Source organism: Physeter macrocephalus, chromosome 7 (assembly GCF_002837175.3).
Source record: "Physeter macrocephalus isolate SW-GA chromosome 7, ASM283717v5, whole genome shotgun sequence".
Classification (NCBI taxonomy): domain Eukaryota; kingdom Metazoa; phylum Chordata; class Mammalia; order Artiodactyla; family Physeteridae; genus Physeter; species Physeter macrocephalus.
Genome location: NC_041220.1, coordinates 67,209,017 through 67,227,783, shown reverse-complemented (window position 1 = coordinate 67,227,783; position 18,767 = coordinate 67,209,017). Strand labels below are relative to the sequence as shown.

The window sequence follows — 18,767 nt, the reverse complement described above, 5'->3', positions numbered from 1 at the left end:
GATCCTCCCGGACCGGGGCGCGAACCTGGTTCCCCTGCATCGGCAGGCGGACGCGCAACCACCGCGCCACCAGGGAAGCCCCTAAACACTTCTTTTTATTGAAGTATAGTTGTACAATGTCGTGTAAGTTACAAGCGTACAACATAGTGATTCACAAGTTTTAAAGGTTATACTCCTTTTATAGTTATTATAAACTATGGGCTATAGTCCCCGTGTTGTACAATATATCCTTGTAGCTTATTTTATACCTAATAGTTTGTACCTCTTAATCCCCCTATATTGCCCCTTCCCCCTTTCCTCTCCCCACTGGTAATCACTAGTTTGTTCTCTATATCCGTGTAAACTCATCTTTTCTTACTTGGTGGAAAGGGCTTCTCAAGGCCCATAGAAATTTCACTGGATTCTGCAGACTTATACTTTGGTACTTGGGAAAGGACTCTAAACAGAGCCAACAATTGTAGGCTAAAATTTTCTCAGTTTGACTGACGTGAGTCTAAACCCAAATGACGAACATGAGAAGCTGTGCTTTAAGATATGGGCTGCACTTTTTCTAAGGCGCTCTAATGGTTAGACAGTGGTATAGGGGTGGGGGAGGGGCACGTAAAGTAGTGGGGCCACCTGTTTGGCAAGGTGTCTTGGGTCTGTTGGCCTCTGTCCTTAGAAAGTTCCACTGGTAAACAGGAAATGATAGGTACTTGGCCCTCTCCAGAGGGGAAAAGTCAGCAAGGTCACATGGGGAGGCTGTGGTTAGCGGGAGGAGAGGTGGTCTGAAGGAGCCTGGAGTATTTACAAGGAGAGTTAAAATGATATGATTTAATAAGAGCGGGCACTGAAATCGAACCTTCCTGTTAGGTAGTCAACTGGAGAGGGAGGAATGGAGTCTCAATGAGATTCTTCCTTAGGTGAGGTGTTTTTTTTGGTTTGTTTAATCATAACAATGATTTGAAAAAGCTTTACCAGTGAGTCAGTAGTGGGTTTGGCTACATATATCAGAAATTAGTTACAAATCCCCTAATTACTTCTAAAAAAATGTTTTACTTGGAAATGATACAAAGCGCCCGCTGAATCCATAGGTTTTGTTCTTTTATGTAAGTGATAACGTATCTGACTTGTCAGTTTTGCAACCTGCTTGATTTTGATACTGAGAAGTATTTGATATCTTGGCTTTGAGTGGAACTGAGACTATTCACCCATTTTTCCATCCAAAGGTGCCTACGTTAGCCATTACTTGGATCCTACCAGTCACACACACACGGGGGAGGGCGGCGGGTGGCTTAGAAGGGGTTCCTGCAGGAATGCTTAACATAACTCCTACCACATTATTAGAATTCACTGTTCCTAGTTTGTGTCCCTCACTTGAAAACAAGGTCTTTGGGGGCACACCATGGTTTGTCTTATTTATCCTTTATTCTTAATGCCTAACAGAGTATCTGACACATAGTTGGTAGAAATAAAGATTTCTAGTCTTGCCATTTCCTGTTACGTTCTCTGTGGAGATGAAAAACAGCCCTGTTTTTTCTTTTTCTACATGAAGGCACGCACTCATTGCTCAATCTCAAATCCAGCCACATAACCTTTCCTTTGCTTTTCTAGCTTTAGAACCTCCCCCCAAGGTTCTTTCAGAAATGAAGCAAGAGTTTCTGAACAATCTGGTGAATTCTAACTAGGGCAGGGAACACAAGTCACCAAGGCTGGAGGTCTGAGAACCTGTCATTTGGGTGGCCAGCTTCCCATCCCCACAGTCTGCTGGGTGTTAAGCAGATGTGATTTGTACTTTCCTAATTTTCACAACTGTTGTGTGATTGTGTGGATTTATTATCAAATGTGTGGAAAAGCCCTTGGTAACTCCCAGACAGGTATGGTTATCAGCTTCACTTCATCTGTGTGGAAAAGGTTCAGAGTTGAAGGGAGTTGCCCTGGCTTATGCATTCAGAAGCATATCTGAATCCCAAACCAATGGTTTCCCCAGAGCCCCATGAATGTACTGAACTCTACAAACATAGGACTGATTCCACGACTGCCCCACACGACCACAAGAGAAGACCCAGGTAGCAGTGATCTGAGAACGCGTGTCCTTGGAGAGGATCCTGTAACCAGCCCAGTCTCCAGGAGGCCAGGTGCTTGACTTACCTGTTGGGCCCGGAGACAGTCTGTTCTCTTCGTATGTCTGTCTGTAACTGGAAACCCAGTAGTCACAGAGCTGAGAAACAGGTTTCCTCTATAATTAGCGCAACAGGCCAATGGATGTCACTGTTGCACCATAGAAACAGAATCTCAACCCCAAGGGGACTTTGAACAGGAACACACTCACTGCTTGGTTACTTTAACAGAGCAGAGCGCACCTTGAACCAAAGGGAAACTATTTTAAGTGGATGGTACAATATTGTGATTTATATATGTATTCTATCATTCAGATCTTCGACCGCAGTTCCTGGCTCACAGCTCCCAAACTCTTGGAAATTTCCTAAGTGATGGGAGCTTAAAGTTGTCTCTTTTTTGGTTGATGAGGTGACTTTTGGAAAGCACCTAAGAGTGGGGGCTGGTTGCCAGTGGAGACAACCTTGTGATGAGATGGATGGAACTTTCGGTCCCACCTCCAGACCCAGAGGGCCTGGAGGTTGACTTCAATCACCAATGGCCAATGATTTAATCATTCGGGTCTATGTAACCTTCAATCACCAGTGGCCAATGATTTAATCAATCGGGCCTATGCAATAAAGCCTCCATAAAAACCCAAAAGGATGGGGGCCAGGGTTCAGAGAGCTTCTGGGCTGGTGAACACATGGAGTTTGGGGAGGGTGGAGCACCTGGAGAGGGCATGGAAGCACCATGCCCTTTCCCTGTACTTTGCCCTGTGCATCTCTTCCATCGGGCTGTCCTGAGTTATATTCTTTCACAATAAACTAGTGATCTAATAAGTAAAATGTTTCTCTAAGTTCTGTGACCCACTCTAGCAAATTAATTGAACCCAAGGGGGAGGTCGTGGGAACCTCTGATCTCTAGCCAGTTGGTCAGCAGTACAGGTAACAACCTGGACTTGTGATTGGCATCCAGAGTGGGAGGGGGGGTCATCGGAACCTCCAATTTGTAGCGTGTAGGTCAGAAGCACAGGTAACTCTCTGGGCTGTGTCTAGTTCTGAAGTGTGTGTTCAGTCTTGCAGGAATGAACCTATGGAATCTTCCCCTAACCTACGGAATCTGATGCCATCTCTACATAGTGTCAGAAATGAGTTGAATTCTCAGACACCCTGGTGACAGAGAATTGCTTTTTGGAATCCCCGTCCCCCAAACATATTGGAATTGGGGTCAGAATGTCAAAAGAGATAGAAATTAATATTCCATTTTTTATTTTTAGAGCTAGTCATGAGCAGGTACATTCAGGTTAAGTTAAGGCAAATAGCTTTGAATAGAGTGGGAAGCTATAGATAAATGTGTCTGTCACCTATCAGGGGAAAAGCTGACAAAAATGAACCAAACCACTTCAAATATTGTGTTTCTTCCACTCTAGATGACTGCCTTTCACGATTAATGTGCAAAATTATCTAAAAAATACATATGCTGATACTTAGAGTGAGACCTCTCGCCACACCAATGGCCTGGCATAAACGTTTTGGAAGGAACTTCTAATCCCCAACCTGTATAATGATCAAAGGCATCAATAAATTTATTAACCAGGAACGGTGTTAGACTTTTCACAACTCTTTAAGGTAAATATTATTTCCATTTTTTCATATGGGGAAATTGGGGCTGAGCAAGGTAAGTGACGTTTCCAGTTTATAGCTGACAAGGGACACCATGGATGCAAATCCACACCCACTGGCCAGCAAAGCCCCCGTGCTTTCCAATGGCCCGAGAGTCAAATCGCAGTGGTATTCCCTGGCAATTCTTAATGCCTTTAGAGCTGTCACAGGTCATAGGCTATAATCATCCTCGGATTTTCTGACGATGAGACCTGTCACTGCTGTCAGACAGGCTTAACTGGCCTTTTGGGACACTTTCTTAAAATATAAGTAAATTGGGCAGCTAATCCTATACTTCTGTGTGTTGGTTCTTCTAGGAGCCTTGAAGTCTAGATTTGGAGAAGGAAAGGTTAAGGGAGCAATCCTAGAGAGAAGTAACACAGGAATTTCTTTGTGTTTATCTTAACAACATCCATAAGATTCAACATGTAGTCCGGTAACAATCATTCCCCTTTCCTGCCCAACGGTCTGGTCTTGGTCACATTTAATATTTGCAGATAGAAATGACAATAGGACTAGAGTCCTCTCATTGGCCCAGAACTTAATGGTGATGTCAAATATATATACATATACATATATATATTCAGGAAACACTGAGCACCTCCCAAGCATAAAAGCCAAGTCCACTTCTTTCTGAGTGAAGTCATTTTCACCAGTGTAACCCACACTTAGGCTAAAGCCACACAGTAGGATAGGGTAGAAGTTAGACAATCAAACAGAGCTCAGGTTACTAGCTGTGTGACTTTGGGCTAACCACTTTTTCCCTCCGAGATTCAATCTTCTCATCTGCAATATGGGGATAAGAAGTTGTTGATATGATAGCATAATGCAATGGTTACCCTCGCTGAGTATTTCCTAAATGCTAGACCCTTAGAGTGGCACCTGAGAACAAGTGTGGCAGGCAGTCATCCTGGCTTGCTCCCCCTACCTCATCTCTCATATCCAGAGAGTCAAGTCATGCCATCTTATCTCTGAAAGATTTCTCAAATCTCTCCCCTCCTTCCATGGCCCTAGTTCAGGCCCTCATTATCTCTTGGCCTCCTAAGTTGGTCTCGCTGCTTTCACTCCCGTGCCCCTTAACTCTGTTCTCTGCTGAGCAACCAAAGCAATGGGTTTAAACAAAAGCATGCCACTCCCTCACTTAAAACCTGTCAATGGCTCCCCACCTCCTAGAACAAAGCACAGGCTTTTAGATTGGCAAACAAGGTCATCCTGTCTAGCTACCCAGGATTTAGCATCTGGATTTTAGCACCTGGATTTTAGCACATGACCAATACACACACTCTCTGGGCTTCTTTTCACCTCTGCATCTTGTCTTATGCTTCAGTGTTGCAACACTGAATTATGCCTCTGTTCAGTGTTCTCACCTCCTCCATTGACTCATCTTTTAAGACTCAGCTCAGACTAGACAACTCAGGAGAGCCTTCCTTGATACCTCCAGCTTTCTTAGGATGCCTCCCAAACTGGGTCAGGAGCTCTGTCCCCGACCGGTATGTGCTTCCAGCTCCCGTGAGTGTGTATTTCACTGCATTTACCCCATTGATGGGCAATTTATGAGTGTTTCTCCCTTACTAGACTCGTTTCCTTAAGGAAAAAACCATGTCATCTTCATCCTTCTATCTCCATCACCTGGCACCGTTCCTGGCACAGAGCAAGGGCTCAGGAAATAGTGAATGAAGGAATGAAGATAGCAGCGTGATGCCCAGCTCACGCTCTTTTTTTTTTTCTTTTTTTCTTTTTTTGGAGTAGGGGGCTGTGCTGCATGGCCTGTGGGATGTGGGATCTTAGGTCCCTGACCAGGGATTGAACCCAGGCCCTTGGCAGTGAGAACACGGAGTCCCAACCACTGGACTGCCAGGGAATTCTCCCAGCTCATGCTCTTTGCATATGCCACACCCCATCTCAAACATGTCATGTGTCTGGAACACTGGTTCTCAACCAGGGGCAATTTTGCTCCCAGGGGACACTTTGCAATGTCTGGAAGCATTCGGGTTGTCACCATTGGGGGTGGAGGGAGTGTGCTTCTAGCGTCTAGTGGGCAGAGGCCAGGGATGCGGCCTACAGTGCCCAGGACAGCCCCACCTCGCATCTCACAACAGAGAATTATCCAGCCCCAAAGGTTAATAAGAGCCACAGTTGAAAAATTCTGATCTAGAACAGGGTCTGGCACATGGAACACCTCAATATGGGCAGGATTCCTGATGCTGGCAGCTTAGTGGCCTTAGTGACAGAAATGATAATCATGCTTGATAAAACATCACATAATTGTACAGTATACTGTTTTCAGTTTATTGAGCAGTTCTGCATGATATTCACTCATTTCATGGCATTAGACCTGAGGGAGTTCAGTTCTACTTTTATACTCATACTTTGCATAAAGCAAAGGTCCTACTCAGGACCAACAGAGTATGACGGGTGTCCCTCTCCTCCCACTTCTCTCCTAACACACACACGATCTACCTGCTCCAGGTCTGCGTCCCTGAACAACCAGCTAGAATGCCTGAATCATATGGGTAAATCTGTTAGTTCACCAGCTGTGGTGTTGTTGAAACACAGACACAGACACAGACACAGACACAGACACAGACACACACACACACACACACACACACACACACACACTCTCTCTCTCTCATTCTCTCTCTCTCTCTCTCTCTCAAATGTATTTCACACCTTGCATGAACTCATAACTTGAACACCCTCTCCAGGAAGGCCTGGCCTCCCTGGGATCATAAGGGAAATGTAACGATTAAAACTTTTAAGCTGTCAGGTGAGTTTTTTTATTACCCATTGACACAGCACAGTTGAGGCAGTAGCCTGTGACACGGGACACAGGCTGATCCACTTCTCAGGGAACTCATGGCCCCATCAATTACAGAATACCTATTCATACTGGGCAGTTCTTTTCAACCATGCATATTCCACCACCTAATGTTTGGAGATGAGGTGCATGGTGAAGGAGGCTGCCTAGAGGTATCAAAACCAGGATGTAAGTTCTAAATTCACCAGAGTGACCCCTGCCTATACTTCAGCTGCATAACCCCCTGTCTGAACGCTGAGGCAAATTTATGATCAGTTTCTCCTGGTTATCTTCAGCTCCTCTTTCAGTTGCCCTCTTATCAGTCCAGACGTCTTTTTGCTTTTGAGAAGAGCCATCTTTCTTGTCTCAGCACCTCCCTTTTTTCTTTATCTACTCAAATTATTAAACTGCTAAACCGATTGCCGACACTGGATATGTTTGCCTCTGCTTAATACACACTGGCACAGAAGTGGGTGTGTCCTTTTTCTTCTTTTTAAACTTTTTATTTTATATTGGAGTATAGGTGATTAACAATGTTGTTTTAGTTCCAGGTATACAGCAAAGTGTCCTTCTTTTTTGTAATTAAATTTAACACTTAATTCAGCCTAGAATTTCCAAGCTGAGATGAGGTGTTTCCCCCCACACACACAAATTCATATGTTGAAACCCCAACCCCCAATAAAGTAGCTTTGTGAGTCCTAATATAAGTAGGAGTGACCTGCTTTATTCTAGGAAACCTTTTTAATTCTAAAATAATGGTTTTATCCACCATTAAAGCCACATCCAGGTAGAAGTTCAGGGGCAGTGAAGTTGGACTCTGCGAAGCTTCCTTTGCCAATGCTCTGATTTACTGGATAGATAACCAACATCCCAAAATGATGGGTTATGATAGAAAATTTCTCGTTGGCTACAGTACCATTAAACATATCTTAAGGGAGTTCAAGTAAATGTGCCATGAAGAGGCTTCTGCTGGTCATGCCAAGGGTGTGGTGTTCCTTGGCTTGGGCAGTTAGTTCATTTAGAATTTAAACAAACAGCAAATGCAGCACTAGCCTGCTCTTAGGTTTCCTGATAGCTTGCCAGCTACCCACCCAACTATCTTCTAAGTGGCAAAGGCATTACCCACTGATGTGCATGTGTAGTACGAAGCCTAGCCCCTTTTCAAGCTCAAGAGTTCCCTGACCTCTTAGTTATTGCTACGCGGTGCTATAGACTGAATGCCTGTGTCCGTCACCAAATTCATATATTGAAACCCCACCCCCCAACATGGCTGTATTTAGAGATAAGGGCCACTAAGAAAGTAAGGTTAAAGAAGGTCATATGGGTGAGGCCCTAATTTAAGAAGATTAGTGTCCTTATAAGAGACACCAAAGAGTTCATTTTCCACTTATCTTCCTCCTACACTTCTGCATGCACCCAGGAAAGGCCATGTGAGGATACAGAAGGTGGCCATCTGCAAGCCAGGAAGACAGCTCTCACAAGAAGCCAAGCCGCGCTGGAAACTTGATCTTGATCTTGGACTTTCCAGCTTCCAGAACTGTGAGAAAATAAATTTCTATTGTTCAAGCCATGCAGGCTGTGGTATGCTGTTATGGCAGACTGAGCACACTAATACAGATGGGGTTATTATAAACTGTACGAAGAAGTGAACAACCTATCAAGGTTATAATAATTACCATCCACAGCAACCACCTAATGACTTATTGTGTACATCACAGGTCATCAAAATGCTAGATTTTAGAAATTAAGAAAATAATCCCATTTACAATTGCATCAAAAAGAGTAAATTATCTAGCAATAAATTTAACCAAGGAGGTGAGAGACCTGTACACTGAAAACTATATAGTCACTGATGAAAGAAATTGTAGAAGTCGCAAATAAATGGTAAGATAGTCTGTACTCATGGACCAGAAAAATTAATGTTGCTAAAATGTCCATATTACCCAAAGCAATCTACAGATTCAAGGCAATCCCTATCAAAATTCAATTAGAATTTTTCATAGAAATAGAACAAAATTTGTATGGAATCACAAAAGACCCCAAATAGACAAAGCAATCTTGAGAAGAACAAAGCTGGAGGCAGCGTACATACTGATTTCAAACTATATTACAAAGCTATTACTATAGCATATACTATACTATAATCAAAACAGTATGGTATTGGCATAAAAACAGACACATAAATTGAAGGAACAGAATAGAGAGCCCCAAAATAAACCCACACATATATGGTCAATTAATTTATGAAAAAGAGCCATGAATATACAATGGGAAAGGAAAATCTCTTTAATAAGTGGTGTTGGGAGGGACTTCTCTGGCGGTCCAGTGGTTAAGACTCTGCACTTCCGCTGCAGGGGGCATGGGTTCGATACCTGGTCAGGGAACTAAGATCCTGTATGCCGTGTGGCACGGCCAAAAAACAAGCAAACAAAAAGAGGTGTTGGGAAAACTGGACAGGCACATGCAAAAGAATAAAACTGGACCAGTATCTTACACCGTACATAAAATCAACTCAAAATGGATTAAAGCAGGGGTCCCCAACCCCTGGGCCACGGACTGCTACAGGTCCGTGATCTGTTAGGAACCAGGCCGCACAGCAGGAGGTGAGTGGTGGGCAAGCGAGCAAAGCTTCATCGGCCGCTCCCCATCGCTCCCCGCGGCTCACATTACCACCTGAACCCTCCCCCCCTCCCCCCACCATCTGTGGAAGAACTGTCTTCCACAAAACCTGTCCCTGGTGCCTAAAAGGTTGAGGACCGCTGGATTAAAGACTTGAACATAAGACCTGAAATCATAAAACTCCAAGAAGAAAACATAGGGGGTAAGCTCCTTGACATCAATCTTGGCAGGGATTTTTGGATTTGACACCAAAATAAGTAGAACTACATCAAACTAAAAGCTTCTGTACAGCAGAGGAAACCCTCAACAAAATTAAATGGCAACCTACGGAATGCGAGAAAATATTTGCAAATCATATATCCAATAAGTCGTTAATATCCAAAATATATAAAGAACTCATACAACTCAATAGTAAAAATCCCAAACAATACAATTAACAAATGGGCAAAGGAACTGAATAGACATTTTTCTAAAGAAGACATACAGATGGTCAATAGGTACATGAAAACGTGCTCAACATCACTAATCGTCAGGGAAATGCAAATCAGAACCACAGTGAGCTATCACTTCACACCTGTTAGAATAGCTATTCTCAAAAAGACAAGAAAAAACAAGTGCTGGCAAGAATGTGGAGAAAAGGGAACCCTCATGCAGTGCTGGTGTGACTGTAAATTGATGCAGCCACTATGGAAAACAGTGTGGAGGATCCTTAAAATGTTTATTATTCATTTATTTATTTACTTTAAACAACATTTACTATCTATCTATCTAGTCCATGCCACACGGCATGCGGGATCTCAGTTCCCTGACCAGGGATTGAACCTGTGCCCCCTGCATTGGAAGCACGGAGTCCCAACAACCGGACCACCAGGAAAGCCCCCCTTAAAATTTTTAAATAGAACTACCTGCACTACCATGTTCATTGTAGCATTATTTACAATAGCCAAAGGATGAAAACAATCTAAGTGTACACCAAAGGATGAATGGATAAAGAATTGTGGTATATACATACAGTGGAATATTATTATTCAGCCAGAAAAAAGAAGGAAAACCTGCCATTTGCGACAACATGGATGGACCTTGAGGAAATTATGCCAAGTGAAATAAGTCAGACAGAGAAAAACAAATACTGTATAATCTCATATATGTGTGGAATCTTTAAAGAACAAAAACAAAAACAAAAAACCCTCATAGATACAGAGAACAAATTGGTGACTGCTATACACAGGGAATGGGGGATGGGGGGTGGTGAAATGGGTGAAGGTGGTTAAAAGGTACAAATGTCCAGATATCAGATAAATAAGTGCTGGAGATGTGATGCATAGCATAGTGACTTAGTTAACAATATTGTATATTTGAAAGTTGCTAAGAGAATAAATCTTAAAAGTTCTCACCACAAGAAGAAAATTGTAACAATATGTGGTGATGAATGTCAACTAAACTTATTGTGGTAATCATTTCACAATATATACATATATCAAATCATTATGTTGTACACCTAAAACTAACACAATGTTATATGTCTATTATATCTAAATTTTTTAAAATGTAAAATTTTAACCCTAGATTTATTTTATGTCAGATGAGGAATCAATTATAAATTAATCCTATATGTACACTACTTTTTATTTTTATCATTTTAATATCTTCCTGGATCATTTTATCTAATTTAGGAGAAAAGCTAGCTTATCTTTCATGACATTACCTTAAATTTATGTAGCACATTTTTCCCAAGAAGTTCAAAGGATTTTACTCAAAACTACTCACTGGTTTTGATTGAAGTCCCAGGATCTAGGCAAAAGGCTGATTCCATTGCCCCAGTTTTCATTAAAAATCATTTTGCTTTCTCTTGGTATTTGATGAGAGAAGCAGCTCTTTGATTTGGGGATCTTTTTAAAATTGACTTTGTTCTTTTTTAATCCCAACTGCTCCAGGCATCATTAGCTCCTCTTAATAGAAGTTTCAATTTCCTTTTATCCCTTTGAGCCTGGGTTCCAATGTCCTCAAAGCAGCACCTTTTAATTGGCCTGGAAAAGGTCACCGTTTTAAGAAGAGGAAGCCATATCATACATTTTACAGGGTCAATGTGGGTCTCTGAGATCAGAAAGGGATGGTTGCAGGGGGTGCAAATGTTTAGGTGGCATGTGATTACCTCCTAAATATTTTCAATATAATGATCCACGTAATTACATATACCCACTCTTATCCAACACATTCCCTGCTATAATTAGTTGGCCTTGATTTAAAATTCATTTGTCTTTAAGATTTTGTCCTCCTTTTTAAATTTAACCAATGGCTGAGAGGCAGTGTTAATTTTGACAGTGGTTTCCTTATATGTAATAACTTTTGGTGACACTCTCCTATATAAACACCCCAATCATGTGTTTTTTAGAAAATGATACAAGGGCATCTAATGTATTCTGCCACCTTCAGGTACCCTTCCACCACACGTTGTCTTGTATATTCTAGCGGTAGTTTCTCCAAAGAAATCTAAAGTGTAATAAAATCTTATGTATACGTAGACACAGTTTACAATTAAAAAAACCTTTTTGAGGGAAACCTACCCTATTGCTTTACTTTCTTCTAGTGTTACAAACACTAATCTGGATCTGGAGTGGGTACCTAAATCCTGAAGTGGAGGAGGGAAGCCGTAAACCTTTCAAGGATCTGAAAGAATTCACAGAAACTTGACTCCATCAGGGCAGCAGTAAGGAGGGGAGGGGGAGAGCTGCTAAAAAATTCTAGTCTTTAAGGGGTTAGCCTTCCACTTCAAAGAATCACTGATATAAAGAAATACTCTACAATATTTCATCTCTTTAATTACCAAGACACTTTTAAGAAGTCTCAATGTTTGGTACCTCAGGAGTCATCACTCAGGCACTTATGAGAAGTTAAGCATTACTACACAATTATTTCCACACAATTCCTATCTTATAGATGGACTGTGGATAAATATTATGAAAAAAATGGCATATTAGAAAGATGCTACAATACACAAAAAATTAAAAATCTAGGTCCACAGGTTTCTTTTTTCTATATTATTGCTTGAAGAAAAATAAATTGATGAAGGGATTTTTTTTTTTCCAACAAACTTTCCAGAATAAAGTTCTTTGGTTTCCCCTTCTCTTGAAGAATTGGGTGAAATCCTAAGTTTGATGCACCTAATGGAAGTAGACAACCAAGAACAAGGTAAGCGATTGTCCTCTTCTAGTTTTTCCTGAAACATTGTGTTCTGTGTTACATGTCACCCACAAAAGAGAGTGACGTGGACAGTTTAGAACACAATCAAGGAAGAGGGACCTTAACAGCCCAGGTCTCTAGATCCAACATGGAAATAAGAGGTGAAAGAATTAAAGATTAACTAACCTGGAAGAGATTTGGCAGAAAAATGTTAACTGTCCTCGAAAGACTGGAAGGTGGTAAAGTGGAAAAATCCATTCAGTATTTTCTATTTGGTCCAAGAAGGATGAAAGCTCTGAAGTTATGATAGAATTAGTATAAAGGAGAACATCACTGTAATTTGAAGTGCTCTGAAAATGAAATAGTCTGCTTTGGTACTTAGGAGTTCACTTTCCCCGATGGTGTTCAAGTGGACACTGGCGGACCACTCTAGGGAACTGTTGTAAAATGCATTAGAAAAGAAACTGAACCGCTTGGATTTTCAGTTCCCTTCTAACCCTCAAGTTCTATGAAAACGCCTGCCCTGGGGAGAAATCACTGATGCAACAAAATTAGGTACAACCAAATAATTCAAATATTAATGGTTTCAGGGATCCAGGACGTAGGATTTATCTTGTATTGTCTTTGTGTAGGCTTTCCTAGCCCAAAGAGAAGGAAAGAGTTACTTTATTCCATTAAAAGAGACTGTATGTTAAACAAGTCTAGTTCACTTAGGCAAAAGACAAAACAAAACAACATAGTCCTATTAAGGGTGCTCCATGAGATTGTTTATCTACACTCATCTACTTAAATTGACTCTTCTGAAATTTCTGTGTGGGTTGTGCTGGGAGGATGGATGCAGGCTTTCCGCAGCCATCATGTCACCCAGCTGGCATGTGGAGAAGGTTCCTCCACTCCCCGCGAGGAACCTTCAGCAGCTCTCCCCTCATGGCCCCCATCGGCAAGGGAGAGACTAAATGAGGTTCGAGCCCTGGAAGGCATCATCTGGGACTGTTGAGAGGCAGTGGGTCAAACCCAGACTAACTAGTGACCTACAGGGAGAGGATGGAGAGAGAAACAGCAGAAAGGAAGGTGTTTCTTCCAACAACTCCCTTTTCATGCTGGTATTTGTAAAGTGTGTCATAAAGAGAAGGAGCAGAGCTCATCTTTACCAACTAACTCTTAATCAACAGTTGAACTCCACATGATGCTATGGAGACCACTTATATTAAACCATTTAGGTCAAAGACTTGAAAAAGATAAAGAGATGGCATGGTGCTTAATACACAGGCTTTGAGTTAAAAGAGCCAGGGTTCAAGTTCTGACTTTCTAGTTTCTAACTGTATGACCTTGAGCAAGTAGGTTACTTAACCTCTCTAGGCCTCAGTTTCCTCATCTGTAAAGTGGGGCTAGGAATAGTGGCTAGCTCATCCTGAGTACTAGAGAAATGCTAGCTTCTGTTATGTTCACAGAAACAGAAAACCGAGTCCCTCTTGAGCTTGCTTCTCCTTGAGTCCTGTCTAAGACACAAAAGGAACAAAAGCGGCATTGAGGTAAGAATCTAGGTCACATCAGACCTGTGGCTCTGCTGATTGGAAAAGAACATGAACCCAGACTGGGGCAGCTGAAAGTGAAAGTGAATCCTACACAACTTTTAAAGAAAATAAAATGAAAGGGTATTTTCTGACATGGAGACATGTCCAAAATTATTAAATGAAAACACATGTTAGAAAACAGTGTGATCAGGACTTCCCTGGTGGTCCAATGGTTAAGAATCTGTCTTCCAATGCAGGGGATGCGGGTTCGATCCCTGGTCGGGGAACTAAGATCCCACATGCCACGGGACAACTAAACCCACGCGCCTCAACTACTGAGCTCACGCGCCTCAACTAGAGAAAAGCTTGTACACCACAGTGGAGGATCTCAAATGCCTAAGACCTGACGCAGCCAAAAATTAAATAAATCAATAAATAAATATTAAAAAAAAAAAAGAAAACAGTGTGATTGGGACTTCCCTGGTGGTCCAGTGGGTAAGATTCCATGCTCCCAATGCAGGGGGCCCGGGTTTGATCCCTTGTCGGGGAACTAGAGCCCACATGCATGCCGCAACTAAAAGTTAGCATTGCTGCAAGTAAAAAAAGATACCACATGCCGCCCTCCCGTGACTAACGATCCCGCGTGCCACAACTAAGACCTGACACAGCCTAAATAAATAAATAAATATTAAAAAACAACAACCACCACAGTGTGATCACCTATGGGAAAAAAGGATTACTATTAACATACATGATGGAAACATGTCAGCATCTATAAGAGAGAAGAGCTGGAGGAATTTCCACCCACCAATGGATAATGATTTGGGGAGCAATTTAGGATTGTATGGGACATTCACTCTATATTTGTTATTTCTGTAATATTTGGATGTTTATAAAGAATATTATTCATTTTTAAATTAGGAAAATCAATGTTTAAAAAGAAAAAACACATTATCCTATTACAGATTTTACATTGTACTGAATACTGCTCACCTTAAACTGGAGTAGGCAATTAATAATGACAAGAGATAAGCAGATGCAGGAAATGCTTCTCTATTCTCCTTTCATAATGACAACACACATCACATTTTAGAACCTCTTTCACAAATCTGCCCATGAGCCTATTGAAGTAGGTATTTGTGGTTAACACTTTGTGCTGTGTGGCCTTACGTCGTGGTTTGAATCCTGGCTCTATGTCTTACTAGCTGTATGACCTTGTGCCAGTTTCTTAATCACTGTGCCTCAGTTACTTGACCCGTCAAATGGGACTAATAGTTGTACCTCAAAGGGTTGTTGTGAGTACGAACTGAGATACTGTATGTAAAATGCTTAGAACAGTGACTGGCATATAGTAAGCACTAAATAAAGAGTTTGGCCGTCATTATTTTATTTTTCATTTAGAGAAAACTGTGGATCCGAATGATACCTTTATCTCAAAACAACAAACGCCCCAGGATCTTGAAATTCATTCCCATTGCCACCTCTCTAAGACCAGAATTTTATCACTTAATTCGTAGATTGTTGCTATATCTTCCTACACAGGCTTCTCACTACAACTTATCTTTCCTGGCACTGCTGGATTCAGCTCTTTTGAGCTTTCCTTTTATCTCTTACAGTTTGGCTTAAATGGCTTCAGTAGTTTCCCACTGTTGAAAGGTTAAATGTCAAACACCTTCACCTGTCCCTTCATACGTTGGCTTCATCCTACCTTTTTTTTTTTCTTTAACTGAAGTAGAGTTAATTACAATGTTGTGTTAGTTTCAAGTGTACAGCAAAGTGATTCAGTTATACATATATATACATATTCTTTTTCAGATTCTTTTCATTACACCTTATTACAAGATTTTGAATATAGTTCCCTGGGCTATACAGTAGGCCCTTGTTGTTTACCTATTTTATATATAGTAGTGTGTATCTGTTAATCCCACATTCCTAATTTATCTCTTGACCTCCCCATGCCACCTTTCTTATATGTGACATGGTATATCAAACACAGACCACAGTGGCTTCAGCTGCACTGTTCCCCGAGAACCACAGAGCACCCCTGATTCTGAGCCTTTGCCTCAGGCTATTGCTCACCCCCCCCATTCCTAATTCCCTCAGTGCAAGATCCCAGTCAGTAATACAAGACTCAAGAAAAGCTGTCTGACCACTCAAATCCACAGTTACCTCTATTTTGAAATCCTAGAGCATCTGACATCCTGGCCCAAGCTCTCATTGGAGGTTCAATTACAGTCACTGAGGCGGGTATCGTATGTAAATTCAACAAGCATTTATTGATCAGGCTTTGGGAGTTCAGATATGAAGAATACTAAGTCCCTATCCTCATTGAGCCCATGTTCTATTACAGAAGACAGAAAGTAAGCAAATGATAGCTTGGCTATCGCTGCCCACGTGCTTTGTCAGAGGCATATACAAGGTACAGTGGTGGCCCAAAGACAGAGACAACCACAAAAGAATGAATCAACATTAAGGGCTTGAAGTGTTGTTGAAGGGCTTATCTTTCTTTCTCCCAACCAAATTTGCCCTTCCTCTGGTTGATCAAAAACATGGAGCTGGATCTTAAATATTCTAAGACCCTGTCCTACTTAAGGGCTCAAAATGACAGGCTCTGAATGGTTTCCCCTCTCTGGCACCAGCCTCTCCCTGGAGTATATTTCCACCTTCCCTGCTACTTAGTTCACCTCTATCCGCCTATTTATTTGTTTAAAACGTGAACCAACTGGTCAGGTACAGTAATCTAATTCTGCATTTGGTTTGAGGCCAATGCATTGAGGGCATTCAATAAATAATGGTGCCCGGTGTGCCTTTCCTAGATCCTGGCTGCATAGGTCTGAGACGAAGCTGGGTTCCTAGGAGGCAAGCCCGAGAGAGAGTGGATGAAGGGTGGTAGAGCTCTGGAGACCACAAAGGCAAATTTGCTCTGATTGCCTGACCCAGAGATCATACACCTGCGGGACTTGCTGCAGTGAAGCCTACACACGCAAATGGTACACCACTGAGTCGGTTACGGTGTGAACTTCTTCCTGACATGATTTTCCCAGATTCAGTCTGGGTAAAAGTACATAAGGGCTTCCCTACTGTGAGCACACAAGCCCATGTTTACTTGCCTTCATTAAGGAAATTCTCCTTCCTGTGAGTGGGTGGTTCTAGGAGGGGTGAGGCAGGAGTCTCTGTTGGATGATATGGGCGTCCCAAGGGAGGAAGAGCAGGCAAAAGACAGGAAATCCTTAAAATAAAATTCCCTGGACAATGTGTGTCCATTTATCCATCAATCCGTTCTTTCATCTTATCTATCTACCACGGGATAGGAGGTGAGGCTACAACGATGAATATCACAGGACCTGGCTCAAGGGTGACATTCAAGAAATATTTACGGAATTAATGACTTAAGCTTTTATGCATTAGCTTTACCTTGATTACCATTTCCTACTGGAGAACATTCTTTGCTTTCTGTATGCCAGATGTTACCTAGCATATTTCAGCCCACAGTTAACGGAGGCATCTCGGCCTGCATAAAAAGGATCTTCCAGGCTTCCCTGGTGGCGCGGTGGTTGAGAATCCGCCTGCCGATGCAGGGGACACGGGTTCGTGCCCCGGTCCAGGAAGATCCCACATGCCGCTGAGCGGCTGGACCCATGAGCCCATGGCCGCTGAGCCTGCGCGTCCGGAAACAGGAGAGGCCACAGCAGTGAGAGGCCTGCGTACCGCAAAAAATAAAATAAAAGAAAAATAAAAAGGATCTTCCAACATATTCCCTACATTCTTGAACTGAGATCCCCAAATGCCTTATTTTTAACCTTCTTCCCTGCTTTCTTCTCCCAATCTCCCTTTAAGATTCCACTGTTTGCCCCACTGTTTGGTTTCTCCTGGCTTCTGAATGATAATTCAAATACTGATTGCTTTCAGCCTACAGTGGCAGTTTCCGCTTCGCCTCTAGCCCTCTCTTCCAAGTTCTGCTGTCTCAGAGAGCAAGGGGCTAGGGGGGCGTCAAGGGGATTGGTTCCCCGTTCTAGCGAGATCTCCTGGCTTGGGGGCAATTTGGCTTGTCCAGCTGTATCTCCCATTCTCTGTCTGTGGAATGGCAGGGATGCCAACTGGCCCAGGGATAGAACAAGGGTTGGTGAGCTCATAGCTGGAAGGGATGATGTATCCAAGAACAATGCAATATTATGAGGTGAAATTCTGATTTTATAGTCCATCAATATCAAGCCTCATACCGTTTCTGGCTTTTCTGCTTCTGTGATTTTGGAGCATTACTTCTAAGGACGAGGTCTGGATAATGATCATGACTTGTCTTCTCAGGCACAGACTCCCGTATATAGAATGGACTTGGCACAAATCAGAACACCCGGGTGTAGCTGGCTGCTAATCAAACACTGCCAGCAGGTGAGCACGAAGAACACCTGGTTTGGAGAAGCACTTCTGATGCGGGAGAGCATTTTCTAAAGTGTCACTCAAGGCTGGATTCAATTAAACTACAAGTTTGAAAAGAACTCATGTTACAAAATGAGAAATCCGACGTTATGCTTAAAGATGCAGAAACTTTGTAGATTACAGCTACCGAAAAAGAAAGAAAGAAACCACACATACACACAAAGACACCAATGAATCATTTTTTTCCCCTGCAGAGTACACAAAACAAATTCTTTGAGCATGAACTGTGGAAGTCCCTCTAGAAGAAAACTCCTCTTTATATCTGATTGTAATAATCTGGCAGCTGACAAATATGTTAGCGATATACACAAAAGAGCAGCTAAAGTCTAAAACAAATACTACTCTCATAAGCTGAATAGAAAATGGCAAAATAAATGTCCAGTAAAGTATGGATAACCATAACTGTTCTTATATTTTAATGTTCAAACATAGGAATGAACAAGCAGCTGTTATTTCTATTTAAAAAAAAGAAATTTG

At 42.0% G+C, this 18,767-nt stretch overlaps 1 protein-coding gene across 1 annotated transcript in view; it reads right to left on the bottom strand.

Annotated features, from left to right (window-relative positions):
• SHROOM3 (shroom family member 3) overlaps nucleotides 1-17,342 on the bottom strand; it is a 121,379-nt gene extending 104,037 nt beyond the window's left edge. The window contains exon 1 of the mRNA XM_055086034.1: nucleotides 17,268-17,342. The gene's annotated coding sequence lies outside the window, so the exon portion shown is untranslated. The remainder of the gene's footprint in view (nucleotides 1-17,267) is intronic.
• Between the last annotated feature and the right edge of the window lie 1,425 nt (nucleotides 17,343-18,767).